Below are 19093 nucleotides of genomic sequence, written 5' to 3' on the forward strand. Positions count from 1 at the left end.
TGCATGAAAATTTTGATTCCTGACTGGAATTTGTAGTCATTAAATTGCCACTGTATTAGTTCCAGCAGCAACCACCGTGTTTTGGAGAAAAATAAAGATGATCTTTCAGAGAGTATGTTTTTATTAAATACCAACAAATAAGACCCAAAAGGCTTGGTAGGGAAGGGAGATAACAGTGAAGGGCAGTGTAGGATCTCAGGGTTGTGTGTAAGTACAGCTATAATTTTGGAAGCCGTCTGAAAGGGTGAAGTGAATAGGGTAATGAGATGGGCCGGGAAGTTGCAAGGAATGTGTGGGAGGAGTTTGGGGAGGGCATGGAAAGCAGTTCTGTATCGGCTGCAGGGAGAGGCAAGCAGACATGTGTTCTGCCTGCAGCATGATTAGAGACTTCAACATCTCTGCTCCTTCATCACTTTTATCATCCACTCCTGGCCCATGACAATTTGCTCCTGGCTCTCTTTTCTGTCCTGTCTATTTTAAATTTTTCCTTTAAAGTCTCTCTCTCCACTCCTTGCGTTCGTGTCTTTCAGCCTCTGAGGATTGGAGCACCTCTCGTAACATGTCCTTGTTGTTCCTCCTTGGTTACTTCCTTGTCTGGGGAAGGCGCTCCACTGGTGTGTAGGGGTTCCTCTGAAGGCCACATCTGCAGAAGCACAAGGAACAATAAATAGAAGCATGATTGTTAGTGTACTCACAGCATCAACTCATTATAGTAAAATACATCTCTTTTTAAATACGAATCAGTTTCTCCCAATCCTTTGGCAAGCACAGAGCTCATTGAACACCTTAAACATTGTGAGTTTTGCCCACGGAGAGGAGCACTCAAGATGGGGCCAAGGGTCTATTTTTTTAAGGTGATCACTGCAGGCAACTAGGGACAATATTGTAAATTCTGCCATCATTTTCCACAGGCAGGGGTCATTGAAGCCGATATCTCACTCCTGAAAGTAAGTAAGGGTGCATCTTGTGAATGCATGTGGCTTCAGATCGGTTCCCTATGCTGCTCACCTGTGTGATGCTTTCGTCCCTACACAAGTGATTGCTGATTGGCGCAAGAAAGTTTCCTACAATGGGGCAAGGAACAACGCAACTTTGCCAAAGAACCTTTGGCAGAGGATTGGCGATTACCTCCAGGAAAGTTTTCTAGCGTTCTGTCTGGAGGATTCCTGTGAAATCTTGGTGCGCATCAACACACTGTTCCACTGCACTGCAAACACAGCTGGTCTTGTACATTTCTTTCCCTTCACCCACTTCTATAATATACAGAGCAAAAGACAGCTGTACTTTGTACAGCTGAGCAGTATCAACTCAAAGATCACTTAAGAGAGCTCTCCTCTCCTGCATCATACACACCAGAGCCAGACTGCTGGGACTGAAAATAAATCTGATGAGGTTCAACAAAGACAAGTGCAAAGTCCTGCCCTTAGGATGGAAGAATCCCATGCACTGCTACAGTCTGGGGACCAACTGGCTAAGTGCAGTTCTGCAGAAAAAGACCTGGGGATTACACTGGACAAAAAGCTGGCTATGAGTCAAAAGTGTGCCCTTGTTGCCAAGAAGGCTAACAGGTATTGCCAGCAGATCGAGGGATGTGATCATTCCCCTCTATTTGACATTGGTGAGGCCTCATCTGGAGTACTGTGTCCAGTTTTGGGCCCCACACTACAAGAAGGATGTGGAAAAATTGGAAAGAGTGCAGCGGAAGGCAACAAAAATGATTAAGTGGCTTGAGGACACGACTTATGAGGAGAGGCTGAGGCAACTGGGATTGTTTAGTCTGCAAAAGAGAAGAATGAGGTGGGATTTTATAGCTGCTTTCATCTACCTGAAAGGAGGTTCCAAAAAGGATGGATCTAGACTGTTCTCAGTGGTACCTGATGACAGAACAAGGAGTAATGGTCTCAAGTTGCAGTGAAGGAGGTTTAGGTTGGATATTAGGAAAAACTTTTTCACTAGGAGGGTGGTGAAGCACTGGAATGGGTTCCCTAGGGAGGTGGTGGAATCTCCTTCCTTAGAGGTTTTTAAGGTCAGGCTTGCCAAAGCCCTGGCTGGGATGATTTAGTTAGGAATTGGTCCTGCTTTGAGCAGATGGTGGGACTAGATGACCTCCTGAGGTCCCTTCCGACCCTGATATTCTATGATTCTATGACTGGCTAGACCCCTCAGGAGTGGAAAAGAGGTCCTGACTCACCGCATCACCAGACAACCCTGCCATGTGCTCCACATCATCCTCCAACTTGACCTCCTCATCCATGACGTTGACCTTGGGGTTGAATCTGCTGTCCGCTTTCTCCAGCCCCACTGAAGCATCCACAGGGCTCTGGACAGCGGAGGTAGGGTCGCCTCCGAGGAGGTGTCCAGCTCGTTATAGAAGAAGCATGACTCCGGCAAAGCACCCAAGCGATGGTGGGACTCCTTTGCTTTCTGGTACACCTGCCTCAGCTCCTTTATCTTTTCATGGCACCGATACATGTCCTGTTCATAACAGTGTGCTGTTCATAGCCCTTCTCCAACATGCAGCGAGAAAGCTGACAGTGTAGGTATCGAAGTTCCCACAGCTGGAGCAGAGCTAGGGTGGCACAGCCTCCTCCCTGCACAGTGCCAGCAGATCCAGCAACTCAGGTGTGCTCCAAGTGGGAGAACTTTGACTGCATGGAGCCACCATGGTCAGCTGGGAAGATGCGATGTGAGCTCTCCATGCTGAGCAAACAGGAAGTGGAATTTCAAAAATTCCTGGGCCTTTAAAAGGGGAGGGGCAGATACCTGTGTAGCTGGGTGGGGGCAGCAGAGTTCAAACTGATGACCAGTGCGGTCAGGACGAGTATTGTGGGACACCTCCTGGGGTCCATTTACAGCGACATAACCAAGGACAATGTCTACACTGACACTTTGTCGATACAACTTTGCTGCAAAAAGCTCTACACCTCTCATCAAGATGCTTTTATTTTGTTGGCAAAGCAGGAGAGTTTTGTCAGCAAAAGGAGCATTGCAGTGTGTACAGCTCCACTATTCTGTCAGTGAAACCTGATTTTTGTCGACAAAACTGTGTAGTGTAGACAAGGCCTAAATTCTTATGTGGAACAAGCCCTAGGTCCCTATTATGTAGGGCCCTACCAAATTCATGGTCCATTTTGGTCAATTTCACAGTCATAGGATTATAAAAATTGTAAATTTCATGATTTCAGATATTTAAATCTGAATTTCACGGGTTTGCTACTGTAGGCAGCAGTGCAGAAGTAAGGGTGGCATGGTCTGGTATTGCTATCCTCATGTCAAAACTGATTCCCCACTCTGGAACATAGAGTGCAGAAGATGGGGGCCTGCAAAGATTTTAAAAATTAATACTGGTCACTCCAGGCTTGTATTGAATTCCCAAGGTTACAGCTTTTCTCTGACTTTTGATGGGTAGATGCTGCCACCATCCAAGCGCAGAACCCCTTTGAAAGTCCAGGAAAGCGCACTTGGGAATTCCTTCCTGTGGGGTACCCTCATGCCCTTTCACCCCTCACCCGTCAGGGAAGAGCTTGTAGTTGCTCTTTTAAAATCTAGCAATAACCTGAGTTCCCAGATGTATTTTCTTTCTTTTTTTATTAATAAAATTCACCTCTTTAAAGATCAGAATTGGATTTTTGTGTCTTAAGAGGTTTGTGCACACGTTGTTTAATTAGCTGGTGGCAACAGCTGATTTCCTTCTTTTTCTTTCTCAGCTCTTCCCCAGAGGGGGCATGAAAGGGCTTGAGGGTACCAGCTCGGACTGGCCAGTATTAATTTTTAGAATCCTTGAGGATCCCCGCCTTCTGCACACAAAGTGCCAGAGTGAGGAATCAGCCTTGACATGGTGTGATAAGTGAGATCATTTTGAACCAGAAGCACAGATCTCAGGATTTTAAAAGGACACATTTCCCTCTCCCCGTCCCCATCATTTATCACACCTTTTTTCTGTGGTGCTGCTGGTGGGGTGCAGCCTTCAGAGCTGGGCACCTCGCCGGCAGCTGCCATTCTCCAACCTTCTAGCTCTGAAGGAAGCACTGAAGTAAGGGTGGCAATACTGCAATCCCACTACAATAACCGTGTAATACCCCCCACAACCCTCTTTTGGGTCAGGTCCCCCAGTCTGAGGAACACTGGTCTCCCCTGCGAAATCTGTGTAGTATAGGGTAAAAGTACTCAAAAGACCAGATTTCCCCATCTGTGCTGCATTTTCCTGACCGTGAATTTGGCAGGGCCCTACTAATATGGCAGCCTCAAGCCTCAGTTGCATTGGCTTTCAGAATGAGCCCGAAAGGTTACTGTGTTTGAGTAGGCTGTCACCACCAAACACTTCCCCCTCCCAGAGCCAGGGACACATCCCAGCAGGTCGTTGTGCAACGCACTAGCAGAATGTGTGTCGCATCTCCCTCTAGTGACTGGTACACAGTAAGTAGGACAATTGCTGCCGCAGCTGTAGTGACAGAGGCCTGTCCTGACTCTCTGGAGGCCCGTGCTTTACACCCTGCTAAGGGACCTTTATGGATGCACATCACAGAATTGGTTTTGCTGATTTTCTTAATTCAGTTCTTCAATTAAGTCATTTGCCACATGCTTTGGGTGCTGGTGCCTCACCGTGGCAGGCCTGAGGGGGGAGAGGCAACTGTTCCCTGAGGGCAGATTGCCACAAACAGCGAAGCTGACAGCTGGCTGCTGCTGCACGATTCCCCCTGCCTGCAGCACTAGGGGAATTGTGTGCACAGAAACCCATACACGTGGACATTCACATACAGAGCGTACACAAGGAAGGAGCAGAGCCCAGATGCATGTAACACCGACAGACCCCGATCATCAGTGAGCGGGATCGAACCTGGGACCTCGGGAGCTTAAAGCAGGGCAGCCCGGAGGGGGCAAGTGGGGCAATTTGCCCCAGGTCCCGGGCCCCGCAGGGGCCCCCACAAGAGTTTTTTGGTCCCCCTGGGCCCCTGGTGCTGCTTCTGCTCCCAGTCTTCGCCGGAGGGGAGTCCTTCCGCTCTGGGGCGGAAGGATCCCCCGCAGCTGAATTACCGCCGAAGCGGGACCCACCGTCGAAGTGAAGCCAGGTCTTCGGAGCACTTCGGTGGCAGGTCCCAGAGCGGAAGGATCCCCCACCACCAAATTACTGCTGAAGCGGGGGTCCCCCACCGCCGAAGACCCCAGGCCCCCGGAATCCTCTGGGCGGCCCTGGCTTAAAGCATCAGCCTCTACCACGGTTGCTAAAAGCCATGTTGCTCCTAGCCAAGGCTGCAGAACAGACTCATTTTCTCTCTCTCTCTAAGTGGTCTCGGTGCCATGAGATGGGACAGAACCCCACACCCAGGAGGTGTGTGGGTTACATACTTCCCCTAGCTGAGGAAACGCATCCCAAGCTTCAAAGTCTTCCCAGTTGAAATTCTGGATGAGCCCCCACTTGTAATGCTGCCAGACCCGGGTCATCAGCAGGCAGGATCGAACTGGGGACCTCCGGAGCTTAGTGCCTGAGCCTCCACTGCCTGAGCTAAAAGCCATGTGGCCCTTAGCTAAGGCTGTAGAACAGACTCATTAATGTCTCTCTACGTGCTCTCGGTGCAACTAGATGGGACAGAGCACCACACCCAGGAGGTGTGTGAGTTACATGTACACTTACAGGCTGTGTGTGTGAACCCTGGCACTAGTGCCCTGTGTGCGCTTGGGGGCTGAGTGTGAACTCTGGCACTAGTGCTCTGTGTATGTGTCTGGGCCTGGGAGTGTGAACCCTGGCTCTAGTGCCCTGTGTGTGTGTGTCAGCCTGGGAGTGTGAACCCTGGCTCTAGTGCCCTGTCTGTACCTGGGGGCTGGGAGTGTGAACTCTGGCCCTAGTGCCCTTTGTGTGTAACGGCAACAGAGCGCAGTCGTTGGCAGGTGGAATTGAATCTGGGGCCTCTGGAGCTTAGTGCCTGAGCCTCCACTGCCTGAGCTAAAAGCCATATTGCTCTTAGCTAAGGCTGTAGAACAGACTCATTAATGTCTCTGTACGTGCTCTCGGTGCCACTAGATGAGACAGAACACCACACCCAGGAGGTGTGTGAGTTACATGTACACTTACAGGCTTTGTGTGTGAATCCTGGCACTAGTGCCCTGTGTGCGCTTGGGGGCTGAATGTGAACTCTGGCACTAGTGCCCTCTGTGGGGGAGGAGGCTGTGAGCGTGAACCCTGGCACTAGTGCCCTCTGTGTATCTGGGTCTGAGTGTGAATCTTGGCACTAGTGCCCTGTGTACACCCGGGATCTGAGAGTGGGAACCCTGACACTAATGCCCTGTGTGTGTCTGGAGCTGAGTGTGAACCCTGGCACTAGTGCCCTGTGTGTGCCTGGGGGCTGTGAGTGTGAACCCTGGCACCAGTGCCCTGTGTGTACCTGGGGTATGGGAGTGTGAACCCTGGCACTAGTGTCCTGTGTGTACCTGGGGTATGGGAGTGTGAACCCTGGCACCAGTGCCCTGTGTGTGTGTCTGGGAGTGTGAACCCTGGCACTAGTGCCCTGTGTGTGTGTCTGGGCCTGGGAGTGTGAACCCTGGCTCTAGTGCCCTGTCTGTACCTGGGGGCTGGGAGTGTGAACTCTGGCCCTACTGCCCTTTGTGTGTAACGGCAACAGAGCGCAGTCGTTGGCAGGTGGAATTGAATCTGGGGCCTCTGGAGCTTAGTGCCTGAGCCTCCACTGCCTGAGCTAAAAGCCATATTGCTCTTAGCTAAGACTGTAGAACAGACTCATTAATGTCTCTCTACGTGGTCTCGGTGCCACTAGATGAAACAGAACACCACACCCAGGAAGTGTGTGGGTTACACCAGTTTTGTCATGTAGACCTTGTATACGCTAGATTGCAAGGCTGCTGCTAGCAAATCAGGCTCCCATGCCAGATATGGCCTAGCTACAGAGCTTCCTTCCCAGAGATACACTAGTGATATGTTCACTAGGACATCCTGTAATGCTCAGGCAGGTATGGCTGAGGTTAGCTTAAATAAGGTATGTAACACACAGCATCAGCTAGTTGCTGATCAGTATAGTACAGTTTAGCAATCCATTCCATCTCCCCCTTGAATGCTGTGTCTCTACCATTTACAATACAAAGCTGTCTTTGAAATTCAGTACACATCAGTTTGTTAAGTATCTCTGAATTGTACTGTTTTTTTAACTGCACAACACGAATACATAACAACTTAGTCATCTGGCTGTCCATTGGTTGCAATGACTGGCTGTGGTCACTTAGGAATCCTTGAGTCATCTTGTTCTGCATCTGCCTTCTGTAGAGTTTGCTCTGCTGATTGTTCTTGTTGAGGAACAAACTGTAAATGTCAGTGGTTTCTGATAAACTCTCCACTGTTGTTCTTGATCACATAGGATCTGGGTGCTGAATTTTTTTTCTTCATAACAGTTGGAGTTATCCATAGTTTTTCTCCATCATAAGAACATAAAAACGGTCATACTGGGTCAGACCAAAGGTCCATCTAGCCCAGTGTCCTGTCTTCTGACAGTGGCCAATGCCAGGTACTTCAGAGGAAATTAACAAAACAGCAAACATCAAGTGATCCATCACCTGTCTCTCATTCCCAGCTTCTGGCAAACAGAGGCTAGGGACACCATCCCTGCCCATCCTGGCTAATAGCCACCAATGGACCTATCCTCCATGAACTTATCTAGTTCTTTTCTGAATGCTGTTATACTCTTGACTTTCACAACATCCTCTGGCAGAGAGTTCCGCAGGTTGACTGTGCATTGTGTGAAGAAACACTACCTTTTGTTTGTTTTGAACCTGCTGCCTGTTGGTGACCCCTGGTTCTTGTGTTATGAGAAGGAGTGAATAACACTTCCTTATCTACTTTCTCCACACCAGCCAGGATTTTATAGACCTCTATCATATTGCCCCTCTGGTCGTCTCTTTTCCAAGCTGAAAAGTCCCAGTTTTATTAATCTCCTCACATGGCGGACACACTATACCCCTAATCATTTTTGTTACCCTTTTCTGAACCTTTTCCAATTCCAATATATTTCTGAGCTGGGGCGACCACGTCTGCAGGCAGTATTCAAGATGTGGGTGTACCATGGAATGATTTATAGGTAACATCATATTTTCTGTTTTATTAATCCCTTTTTCTTAATGATTCCCAACATTCTGTTCACTTTTTTGACTGCTGCTGCACACTGAGTGGTTGTTTTCAGAGAATTATCCACAATGACTCCACAAGATCTCTCTCTTGGGTGGTAACAGCTAATGTAGACCTCATCATTTTATATGTATAGTTGGGATTATGTTTTCCAATGTGCATTACTTTGCATTTATCAACATTGAATTTCATCTTTCATTTTGTTGCTCAGTCACCAAGTTTTGTGAGATCCTTTTGTAGCTCTTCGCAGACTGCCTGGGACTTAACTATCTTGAGTAGTTTTGTACCATCTGCAAATTTTTTCACCTCACTGTTTACTCCTTTTTCCAGATTATTTATGAACATGTTGAAAATACTGGTCCGTCTACAGACCCCTGGGGGACACCACTATTTACGTCTCTCCTTTCTGAAAACTGACCATTTATTCCTACCCTTTGTTTCCTATCTTTTAACCAGTTACTGATCCATGAGAGCATGTTCCCTCTCTTATCCGATGGCAGCTTACTTTCCTTAGGAGCCTTTGGTGAGGGACCTTGTCAAAGGCTTTCCAAAGATCTAAATACACTATATCCACTGCATCACCCTTGTCCACATTCTTGTTGACCCCCTCAAAAAATTCTAGTAGATTGGTGAGGCATGATTTTCCTTTACAAAAACTATGTTGACTCTTCCCCAACAAATCATCCAATTTGACACAAACACAGTCACCAGGTTTTAGACTTGGCAGTTCTCTGAGTGTCATTGTTTGTAAAACTGTATCAGAGGGGTAGCTGTGTTAGTCTGGATCTGTAAAAAGCTGTGAACCTGTGCATTGTAAAACTGTTCACAAGCTCTTTTTGCTTTATCTGATTTATTTACTCTCTTCATGTCTGGCCATTTTGAGGACAGATATTTTCCCAAAGATAGACCAGTAGTTCTGCATTGTGCTGGACTATATGCAACAGTCACTTTTGGTGTGGATCTGTAACTGAAAGGAGCAAGGAATGGATCGTCCTGCTGTAGAATTTGCTTGGCTGTCTGTACAGCTTTCTTAGTCTCTCCATTCACTTGTGGGTAATGTGGGCTACTAGCAATATGATCAAAGTTATATTTCATCGGGAATTATTTAAATTCTGGTGCAGTGGATTGTGGTCCATTGTCTTTCACTAGTTATTCTGGAATACCAAGTGAGCAAAAGGGCACTTCAGTGGCTCGATGACACTGCAACATGTTATGTCTTTCAAGTATCTTATTTCTATATACCTGGAAAAATAATCCCTAATGACCATGTAATGATGTCCTCTGAATCTGCATAAATCTGCAGCTTGTCTTATCCGTGGTCTATCTAGTAGGGTTGTTTGAACACCAGGGGCGGCGAGTTATATAGGCCCATGGTGCCTGGGCTCCAGCAAATTCAGGCCCTGGGACCCCAGCTTCACCAATTTTCAGGGGCAGAGCTCTCTCCCGGCCCCACCTGCCGCCCTGTGCACCTCCCCCTGGGCAGTGGGAGGCTGCCCTGCCACTCCATGCTGTGCCCCCTCGTCAGCTGCTGCCGGCTACAAAAGGGAGCGGCGCCAGTGGCAGGCTGAGGCAGCAGCCTGCCTGTGGAGGGAGGAGGGGAGGAGGCACACGTGATGGCAGCCAGCCCCCCCCAGCACCCACCACAGGGGAGGAGTGGGGTCTTCCTGGACCTCAGAGGGTTCCCAACCCCTAGGAGTACGTGCAATGACAGTGCCCGGAGGAAGCCCCTCCCCTGGAGCTTGCTGCTGCTGGTGGGGAGAGGGCGCGGGGGACTGACTGTGGAGTCCTCCTCTCTGGCCCCAGCCCTGGGGCAGCCTGCCTGAACCCCAAACTCCTCATCCCCAGCCCTGTCCCACCCCAGAGCCTGCACACCCAGCCAGAGCCCTCAACCCTCCGCACCTCAACCTCTGCCCCAGCCCTGAGCCCCCTCCCATGCTCCAAATCCCTCATCCCCAGCCCCACCCCAGACCCCTCATCCCCAGCCAGAGCCCTCATCCCCACCCCACACACACACATTGTGCAGTACAGGGAAACTGTTAAACACTTACTGTTTCCAGTGCATTTTTTACATTATTTTTAAAAATGCATATTGGCTTACAAGGCAGGTGGGGTGGGGTGGGGGAGACAGGACTTGGACCCATTCTGGGCACCACCAAAAATTTCACAAACCTGTCGCCCTTGTAGAACACTGCATGGTAACCATTGTCTTTTACATTTATTTATACTGGATCTCTTTTCAAAAGTACAACAGCATCAAATTCTCGGTCACTGGGCCCGTCATGGCTGCCATTCGGCAGCTGAGAAAGTTGTTGGTCTTTGATTACATACAATCAGCTTCAACCCCTCTCAGAGCTGAAGTCACCTGGCACAGCTCTGACTGCCTCTGGTATGGGCCAGCTCACCAGAGAAACAACTTACAAAGGCAAACGCTGGGCATTCAGAGTGCCAGTCCCTTCTGAGATGACTGTTACTCTGTTCTTTAGTCCATTTTAAAGTCTTCCCATGAATATTCAGTTTCACTCTCCAGACAGCTCTGTGTCATCGTCCCTGATAGATCCCAAACCCAATTACTCTTGATTGTTTGTAATAGGCCTCAACTCACTGACTGCTTTGGTGTGTCAAACAACTGCAAAATATCCATATTTTTCGTGCATTTATTACTCCTTGTGCCTTTGGCTGGATATTCATCATCACTTGGAATATGAATTTTTCCACATTGTGTGCAGTTAGGCCGTAAGGCTGGGGTGGAATTTGCTGGAATTTGTCCCTCTTTGCCTGGAAGTTCTCTCTCCTTGACTCAGGGATCGTGTGGTACTGACTTAATTCATAAGCTGGTCTCTTGCTTTTCAAGTTTGGCAAGTTGCTCTTAGTTTCGCTGTTTCCCCAGCTCAGACTGCTTTGCTATTTAAATAGCTGTGTGTACGGTTAAGTCTGGTTTTCATTGTAGTTGCTGTGAAAGACTTTTATCCGTTTACTCAATAACCAGCCTTTCGCTGATCTTTTTATGTTTTGCAGTTCCAAAATCACAGTTTTCAGCCAGTGCATGCAGAGGTCTTATAAAACATTCAACATTTAGACAAGTTAATGTCTTCAAATCACCAGGGCCTGATGAAATACATCCTAGAGTACTCAAGGAGCTGATTGAGGAGATAGCTGAGCCATTAGCGATTATCTTTGAAAAGCCATATAAGACGGGAGCGATTTCAGAGGACTGGAAAAGGGCAAATATAGTTCCCATCTATAAAAAGGAGACTAAGGACAAACCCAGGAATTACAAACCAGTCAGCTTAACTTCTGTACCCGGAAAGATAATGGAGCAAATAATTAAGCAATCGGTCTGCAAACACCTGGAAGATAATAAGGTGATTGATAAGTAACAGTCAGCCTGGATTTGTCAAGAACAAATCATCTCAAACCAATCTGATAGCTTCCTTTGACAGGGTAACAAGCCTCGTGGATAGGGGGAAAGCAGTAGACCTTAAGGCATTTGTTACTGTCTTGCGTGCCCTTTTTTTTCAGACAAACTAGGAAAATACAACCTAGATGGAGCTATAAGGTGGGTGAAGAACTGGTTGGAAAATCGTTCCCAGAGAGTAGTTATCAGTGGTTCACAGTCAAACTAGATGGGCATATTGAATGGGATGCTGCAAGGAACAGTTCTGGATCTGGTTCTGTTTGATAGTATCATCAATTATTTATATAATGGCATAGATGGTACACTTATAAAATTTGTGGATGATACCAAGCTGGGAGGGGTTGCAAGTTCTTTGAAGGATAGGATTAAAATTCAAAATGATCTGGAAAAACTGGAGAAATGGTCTGAAGTAAACAGAATAAAATTCAATAAGGACAAATGCAACGTACTTCATTTAGGAAGGAACAATCAGTTGCACACGTACACAATGGGAAATGACTGCCCAGGAAGGAGTACTGTGGAAAGGGATCTGGAGTCATACTGGATCACAAGCTAAATATGAGTCAACAATATGTTGCCAAAAAAGCAAACATAATTCTGGAATGTATTAGTAGGAATGTTGTAAGCAAGTTGTAACTCTACCACTCTACTCCACGCTGATTAGGTCTCAGCTGGAGTATTGTGTCCAGCTCTGGGCACCACATTTCAGGAAAGATGCGGAGAAATTAGAGAAAATCAAGAGGAGAGCAACAAAAATGATTAAAGGTCTAGAAAATATGACCTATTAGAGGAGATTGAAAAATTGGGTTTGTTTAGTCTGGAGAAGAGAAGACTGAGAGGGGACATGATAACAGTTTTCAAGTTATATTGAAAGTTATCTTCTTGGCAACGGCATTTTGGGCTGTATAAATAGGAGCATTGCCAGCAGATTGAGGGATGTGATCATTCCCCTCTATTCGGCATTGGTGAGGCCTCATCTGGAGTACTGTGTCCAGTTTTGGGCCTCACACTACAAGAAGGATGTGCAAAAATTGGAGAGTCCAGTGGAGGGCAACAAAAATGATTAGGGGGCTGGAGCACATAACTTATGAGGAGAGGCTGAGGGAACTGAGATTGTTTAGTCTGCAGAAGAGAAGAATGAGGGGGGATTTGATAGCTGCTTTCAACTACCTGAAAGCGGGTTCCAAAGAGGATGGATCTAGACTGTTCTCAGTGATAGCAGATGACAGAACAAGGAGTAATGGTCTCACATTGCAGTGGAGGAGGTTTAGGTTGGATATTAGGAAAAACGTTTTCACTCAGAGAGTGGTGAAGCATTGGAATGGGTTACCTAGGGAGATGGCGGAATCTCCTTCCTTAGAGGTTTTTTAGGTCAGGCTTGACAAAGCCCTGGCTGGGATGATTTAGTTTGGGATTGGTCCTGCTTTGAGTAGGGGGTTGGACTAGATGACCTCCTGAGGTCCCTTCCAACCCTAATATTCTATGATTCTAAATATATAAAAGGTTTTTACAAGGAGGAGGGAGAAAAAATGTTCTTTTTAACCTCTGAAGACAGGACAAGAAGCAATGGGCTTGAATTGAAGCAAGAGCAGTTTAGGCTGAACATTAGGAAAAACTTCTTAACTGTCAGAGTGGTTAAGCACTGGAATAAATTGCCTAGGGAGGTTGTGGAATCTCCATCATTGGGGATTTCTAAGAGCAAGTTGGATAAACACCTGTCAGGGTTGGTCTAGATAATACTTAGTCCTGCTCTGAGTGCAAGGGACTGGGCTAGATGACCTCTTGAGGTCCTCTCCAGTCCTATTATTCTATGATTCTATGTTTTCCCCTGTCCTTGAATTCTCTGGTGACAACATGCTCTTATGTAAACCACATTATAGAATCATAAAAATGTAGGACTGGAAGGGACCTCAATAGGTCATCTAGTCCAGTCCTTTGCACTCCAGGCAGGACGACATAATAACTAGACCATTCCACAACTTCCTCAGCCTCCATCAAACATAGCCAGAACCCTTCCCTAGTCATCTTTGTGACTGTCTGCTGTAAAGTCAAAGGATTTAAAGATGTGCTCTCCCTGATCCCTATAGAATAAAGATGACACCCGAGTATCTTCAATTTCCTTATGGAGTTTTGTAGCAATTCAAAATCTTGTGAAATACTGCTTCCAGTCTGTCCACTGCGATCATTTGTCAGAACGGACGTGCTCTGGCGCACTGAACAGCAGCATGTTGAAGCGATTCTGCAGCCTTTGTTGCTCTGTTCCTTCTGTTTCTGTTCTCATGTGGTGCTAGTTTACTTCTGAGACCCTGTCATGTACAGGGCTACTACTAGCAGGTCAGACCCTTGTACCAGATCTGAGCAGAGCTTTCATCCAGGAGAGATGCATAACAGGCATGGTCACTAGAAGATCATTTATTGCTCTGCCAAATATGGCTGAGGTTAGTTTAAGTAATGCATGTTACACACAGTGCCATACAGTTTAGCATTCCATTACTAAGGCTACGCGTCTTTTACGGAGATCACAGAAGTCATGGATTCTGGGACTTTCTGGGACCTCTGTGACTTCTGCAGCTGCAGTGGCTGAGCCCAGGGCTGCCCTGGGGTCAGCCGCACCTACCACTGCTCTGGTGGACCCAGGTAACTGGTCCCAGGTGTTGCTCCGGAGCAGCAGTCCAGGAGCAGCAGCAGCTCCCCAGCCTGCTCCTTGCCTGGAGTGGTGGTGGCAGGGCCCTGGGTCGCACGGTGGTGGGGCCCTGGGCTGCCCCCTTTCCCAGGAGCAGCAGCATCCACTGAAGCAACCTCAGTACCTAAGATTTAGTTACGGGTATTTTTAGTAAAAGTCATGGGGAGGTCACTGGCCGTGACTTTTTGCTTATTGCCCATGAACTCTCCATGACTTTTACTAAAAATACTTGTGACTAAATCGTAGCTTTATTCATTACAAACTCTTTTGCTTACCCTCAGCATCAGCTGCACACAGAAAAATCACCTCCCCCTGCAACAGCATCAAACAAAGCATCAGCCTGTGGGGTGGGGCCATGCCCTAGGGACAAAGCGCCAGCTGGGTAGGATTGGGATAGGAGCAGTCAGAGTGGGGCAGTGTGACTCAGGAGAGGTTAGATGCCTAGGGCTGCAGCAGGGAAGGAGAACGTTGACTGTGATTCACAAGCCTAACCTTGTTCTCCAAGGGCTGCTGGTGAAGGCCTCAGTTCCACCTTGGTGGGGCTGTTGTCCATCTCCAGGCATCTGTGCAGTAATGAAGAAGCTGTGTGGAGCCTGCTCTCCCTGCATGTTCCACCAGGTCTGATCACCTGCCAGTGCAGCTCCATTTCATGCTGATTTATATCTCCAGGCCCTTATGGCTACCTGGTAGCCAGCCATGTAGGTTTATGGGGCCAATGAGGATGCTTAGTGACAGCAGTGCCGGCCATGATAAATGGCAGGAATGTTTGGATTTATGAGCTGAGAAGCCAGGCAGCAGCCAGTCTTCCCAGGAGCTCATGGCACTGGGCAGTGGTCTGGGGCAAAATCCACCATTTTCATAGCTTTAAAGAGCTGGCTTTTGGTTATTCACAGATCGGCCTGCTCAGACCTGCCTGACTCTAGGCAGGATGGGATCCTGTGCAAAGGAAACACGGCACCCTCCAGCGGGAGAGCAGGGAGTTAACAGTACAAAGCGAGCCACTGGTAAGTGCAAAATCCCCACTTGCCGCAGCAGCAATCCAGCAGATTCCTGTCCCCTGATCTGCCAAGAAGACTGGGAGACTTTCTCTCCTGCAAAAGCCCAGCCTCGGGGGCTCCCAACAACCTGGTTTCTCAGTGCCCCCATCCCCTGGGCACACTGTCCCCTTGCTGCGACCAGAAAGGCATTGCCAGTTCGCAACCTAGGTTACGTTCTGCCAACAGAGCTGCTTCTGCAGTTTTAGCTGGCTATGAGATATGTCATAATTTCCCTACCCAAAATGATGAGCAGTGCTGTTGTGTGCTGTTAAACAGCTGCCGTGTCCCGCCCCAGAGGTGGCTACATTTCAGCAAAGGGCAGAGTGATTCCTGAATCAATTCAAACCTCAACAGAATTATTAGGATGATCAAGGGGAACAGGGGCCTTTTGTATGAGACGAGTCTCAAGAGATTGGCTTGTTTAGCCTGATGAAATGAAGACTGGGAGGGGATTTCATTGCTCTCTGTAAATACACCCTGGAGTGACACTGACAACACCATGCGGTAAGCGTCATTGAAACTAAAGGAAAACATTGGCGCAAAAACAAATGGGGATAAACTGCCCATGAATATACTTAGGCTGGAAATGAAAAGAAGATTCTGAGTGTTAGAGGAGTGAGACTCTGGAACAGCCTCCCAGCTGGACAAGAGGGAGCTGCCTGGGGAGTCCCCCGGCAGGGACAGAGAAGAGAAGGGAGCTGCACAGGGCGTCCCCCAGCAGGGACAGGGGCAAAATCCCTTCCAGCAGTTCTCAGGTCTAGGAACTCGATCCCTCAGGGAACATTCTCTCTGGTAGTTGGGAGAGCAAAGCAGCAGTAACAGACTGGCTTTTCCCAGGCAGTGCCCTAGAGGCTTGAGACGTTGTTCACTGAGGCAGGATGGGCTCTGCAGGAAGTGCTCTGCACTGGAATTCATCCATGCTGGGGAATTTCCCAGGCACCCGCGATGGCCTGGACCAGCACTGCACACAATGGCACTGCCTGTGCCAACAGGGCCAACGCATGGCCAGAGCCCTTCCCAATGCTGAGCCCCTGCTGCTGACCCCTGTGTCAGCCATAGTGTCATGGATTCTGAGGTCAAAAGGGTCCGTTCTAATCACCCAGTCTGGCCCCTGCATGACCAGGCCAGAACAGGGCCGCCTAGAGGATTAAGGGGTCTGGGACAGGGCCGGGTCTTCGGCAGCACTTCCACAGTGGGTCCCTCTGGGAGAGAAGGATCTGCCACCAAATTGCCATTGAAGAATGAAGCGGAGGTGGTAGAGCAGCCTAAGTGCCACTGATCGCGGCTCCCCCTCCACCCTCGCCGCTTGCAGTGCTTGTACTCACCGGGCGGCGCTCCGAGGCTTCGGCAGCACTTCTGTGGCGGGTCCTTCACTCGCTCCGAGTCTTCCGCTGCACTGAAGGACCCGCCGCCAAAGACCCGGAGCGAGTGAAGGGTCCCCTGCGGAAGTGCTGCCGAAAACCCAGAGCAGCTCACAGGACCCCTGCGGGGCCCGAGTCCTGGGGCAAATTGCCCCACTTGCCCCCCCCCCGGGCGGCCCTGGGCCAGAGACCCTCACCCAGTCCTGGGTAAAGCTCCTAGCAGAGGAGTCTATAGAGCTCACTGGCCAGATACCAGCCCACACAAAGTTATCCAGTGTTGGCTCCACCCTCCTTACTCAAGGTGCCTATGCCGCAGCCAGCTGGGCAAGATCTTTGCCTTTCTTCCCCTAGGCGCTGCATGTGCATTGGGACAAGAGCAGGGCTGAAGAAGCATCGCTACCTTCTGTTCCCTTGTGCAGTATTGGGGCCCCCACATTTCCCCGAGGGGGCGTTAATTGTACTAAGTGAGTGAAAGTTCTACAGTATCAGAGTAACCTATAGCAGCAAACGCTGATGGGAAAAGGTGCAAAAGGGACAGGGCCGGCTCCAGGGTTTTTGCCGCCCCAAGCAATTGGTGGCACTTTGGCGGCAGCTCCACCACACCACTTTCTTCTTCAGCGGCACTTCGGCAGCAGGTCCCCTCTGAGAGGGACAAGGGACCCGCCACCGAATTGCTGTCGAAGAACCGGATGTGCTGCCCCCTTCCCCTTGGCCGCCCCAAGCACCTGCTTCCTGTGCTGGTGCCTGGAGCTGGCCCTGAAAAGGGAGACAGGCTGAATAGTCCAAACCAGGGATCGGCAGCCTCTGGCATGCAGCTCACCAGGGTAAGACCAGGCCGGTTTGTTTACCTGCCGCATCTGCAGGTTCGGCTGATCGCAGCTCCCTCTGGCCGCGGTTCACCACTCCAGGCCAATGGGGGCTGCAGGGAGCAGCACGGGCCGTGGGATGTGCTGGCCGCCACTTCCCGCAGCTCCCGTTGGCCTGGAGCGGCGAACCGCAGCCAGTGGGAGCCATGATCAGCCGAACCTGCAGAAGCATCAGGTAAACAAACCGGCCTGACCCTGGTGAGCCGTGTGCCAAAGGTTGCCTATCCCTGGTCCAAACCAAAATGGCTCCTGATGTAATTCAAGGACTCTATTGAGATCAAGTCTAGTAAACAAAAAAAGTGTGATCCCAGAAATCAATGGAACAAAATTGGCATGTCAGAAATTAAGCCTAATTGGTGGACAAAATATTAAAAGGACGGGCAGGTCCACCCAGCACTTCCTCTGGGAGTTCTCCAAAAGGAAAATTAACAGAAAAGGAAACTGCCTGCTAACAACCTCTGCTGTGAACTTTCCCATCATGGCTGCCACCCCCATGGTCACCTCCATGGGACCCCGGGATGTACCGTAGCATTGTTGGGCCTTGTCATCCTCATCACAAGTGACGTCCTGACCAGAATAGGCCACAGAGAGGGACCCAACTGACACCATCAACCTGCTTTGGCTAAATCCCAGCCAGCACCTGGGATGAGAGACTTTGTCACAGTCCATCTTTGTGTGTCCTTTTTGTTCCTCATCTAATGTCTTCTTTTCTATCTCTCTCCTTTTGTATTCTGTCTAATAACAGTCTGGCTCAGCTGCCCAAGGCTGTATATTTTACATCACCGCCGTGAGCCTGGGAACAGAAAGAGGTAGGGTGACCAGATGTCCCAATTTTATAGAATCATAAAATCATAGACTTTAAGGTCAGAAGGGACCATTATGATCATCTAGTCTGACCTCCTGCCCAATGCAGGCCACAGAACCCTACCCACTGACCCCATATTTGGGGCTTTTACTTATATAGGCTCCTATTACCCCCCACCCTGTCCCGATTTTTCACACTTGCTATCTGGTCAGCCTAGAAAGAGGTGGCTAAACACAATGTCCTAAACAGCCCTGTGGTGGTACAACTTTGCCAGGTCTTGGAGTGGCTGCTCAGGTTGTGTGCTGTGCCTGTGTTGCTCCAGCAGTGAAGGTCCAAGTGAGAGCCAACACCAGAGACAGAAGCTGCATTTTCTCCTTGCTGTTCTTTTCTTGCCCCTCTTGTGCATGGTTCTTGTTTTGTCTTCTAGGAAACGGGATCAGACTTTGACAACAACTCCAGCCCGGCCCAACTAACTTCTCTGTTCCCAAAGGACAGTTATCACCATCTAAGAGACTGTTAAACGTGGGGGTTTCCCCTTTCCTTCTAAAGACTCTCTCCAGCTAAAGAGGAAGGGAACACGGGATGTAGTTACAACAAAAGCTTTACTTAATACTTGACATTTCAGATGCTTTAACTATTTTTGCTCCTTTTCTGTATCTTCAATAGAGGTGGAGGAGGGTTTGTGATGGTGTTTGCCACGCTCTCTGAAAAGACAAAATGCTGTGCAGGTGAATGTACAGTAAAGTCACTATGACAAGCCTGGGCTCCTACTTTCCTGCCACATGGTCCCCAAAGAGTGAG

The 19093-nt window shown here is 48.9% G+C and overlaps 1 protein-coding gene across 2 annotated transcripts in view; it reads left to right on the plus strand.

Annotated features, from left to right (window-relative positions):
• The window catches only part of LOC127037470 (claudin-3-like), a 134986-nt gene that overhangs the window by 13064 nt on the left and 102829 nt on the right, over window positions 1–19093 (plus strand). The window contains exon 2 of one of the 2 annotated variants that reach the window (XM_050929230.1): window positions 1927–2017. The exons of the other annotated variant lie outside the window; for it this stretch is intronic. The gene's annotated coding sequence lies outside the window, so the exon portion shown is untranslated. The remainder of the gene's footprint in view (window positions 1–1926; window positions 2018–19093) is intronic. 2 annotated transcript variants of the gene reach the window in all.

Source organism: Gopherus flavomarginatus, chromosome 19 (genome assembly GCF_025201925.1).
Source record: "Gopherus flavomarginatus isolate rGopFla2 chromosome 19, rGopFla2.mat.asm, whole genome shotgun sequence".
Lineage (NCBI taxonomy): Eukaryota > Metazoa > Chordata > Testudines > Testudinidae > Gopherus > Gopherus flavomarginatus.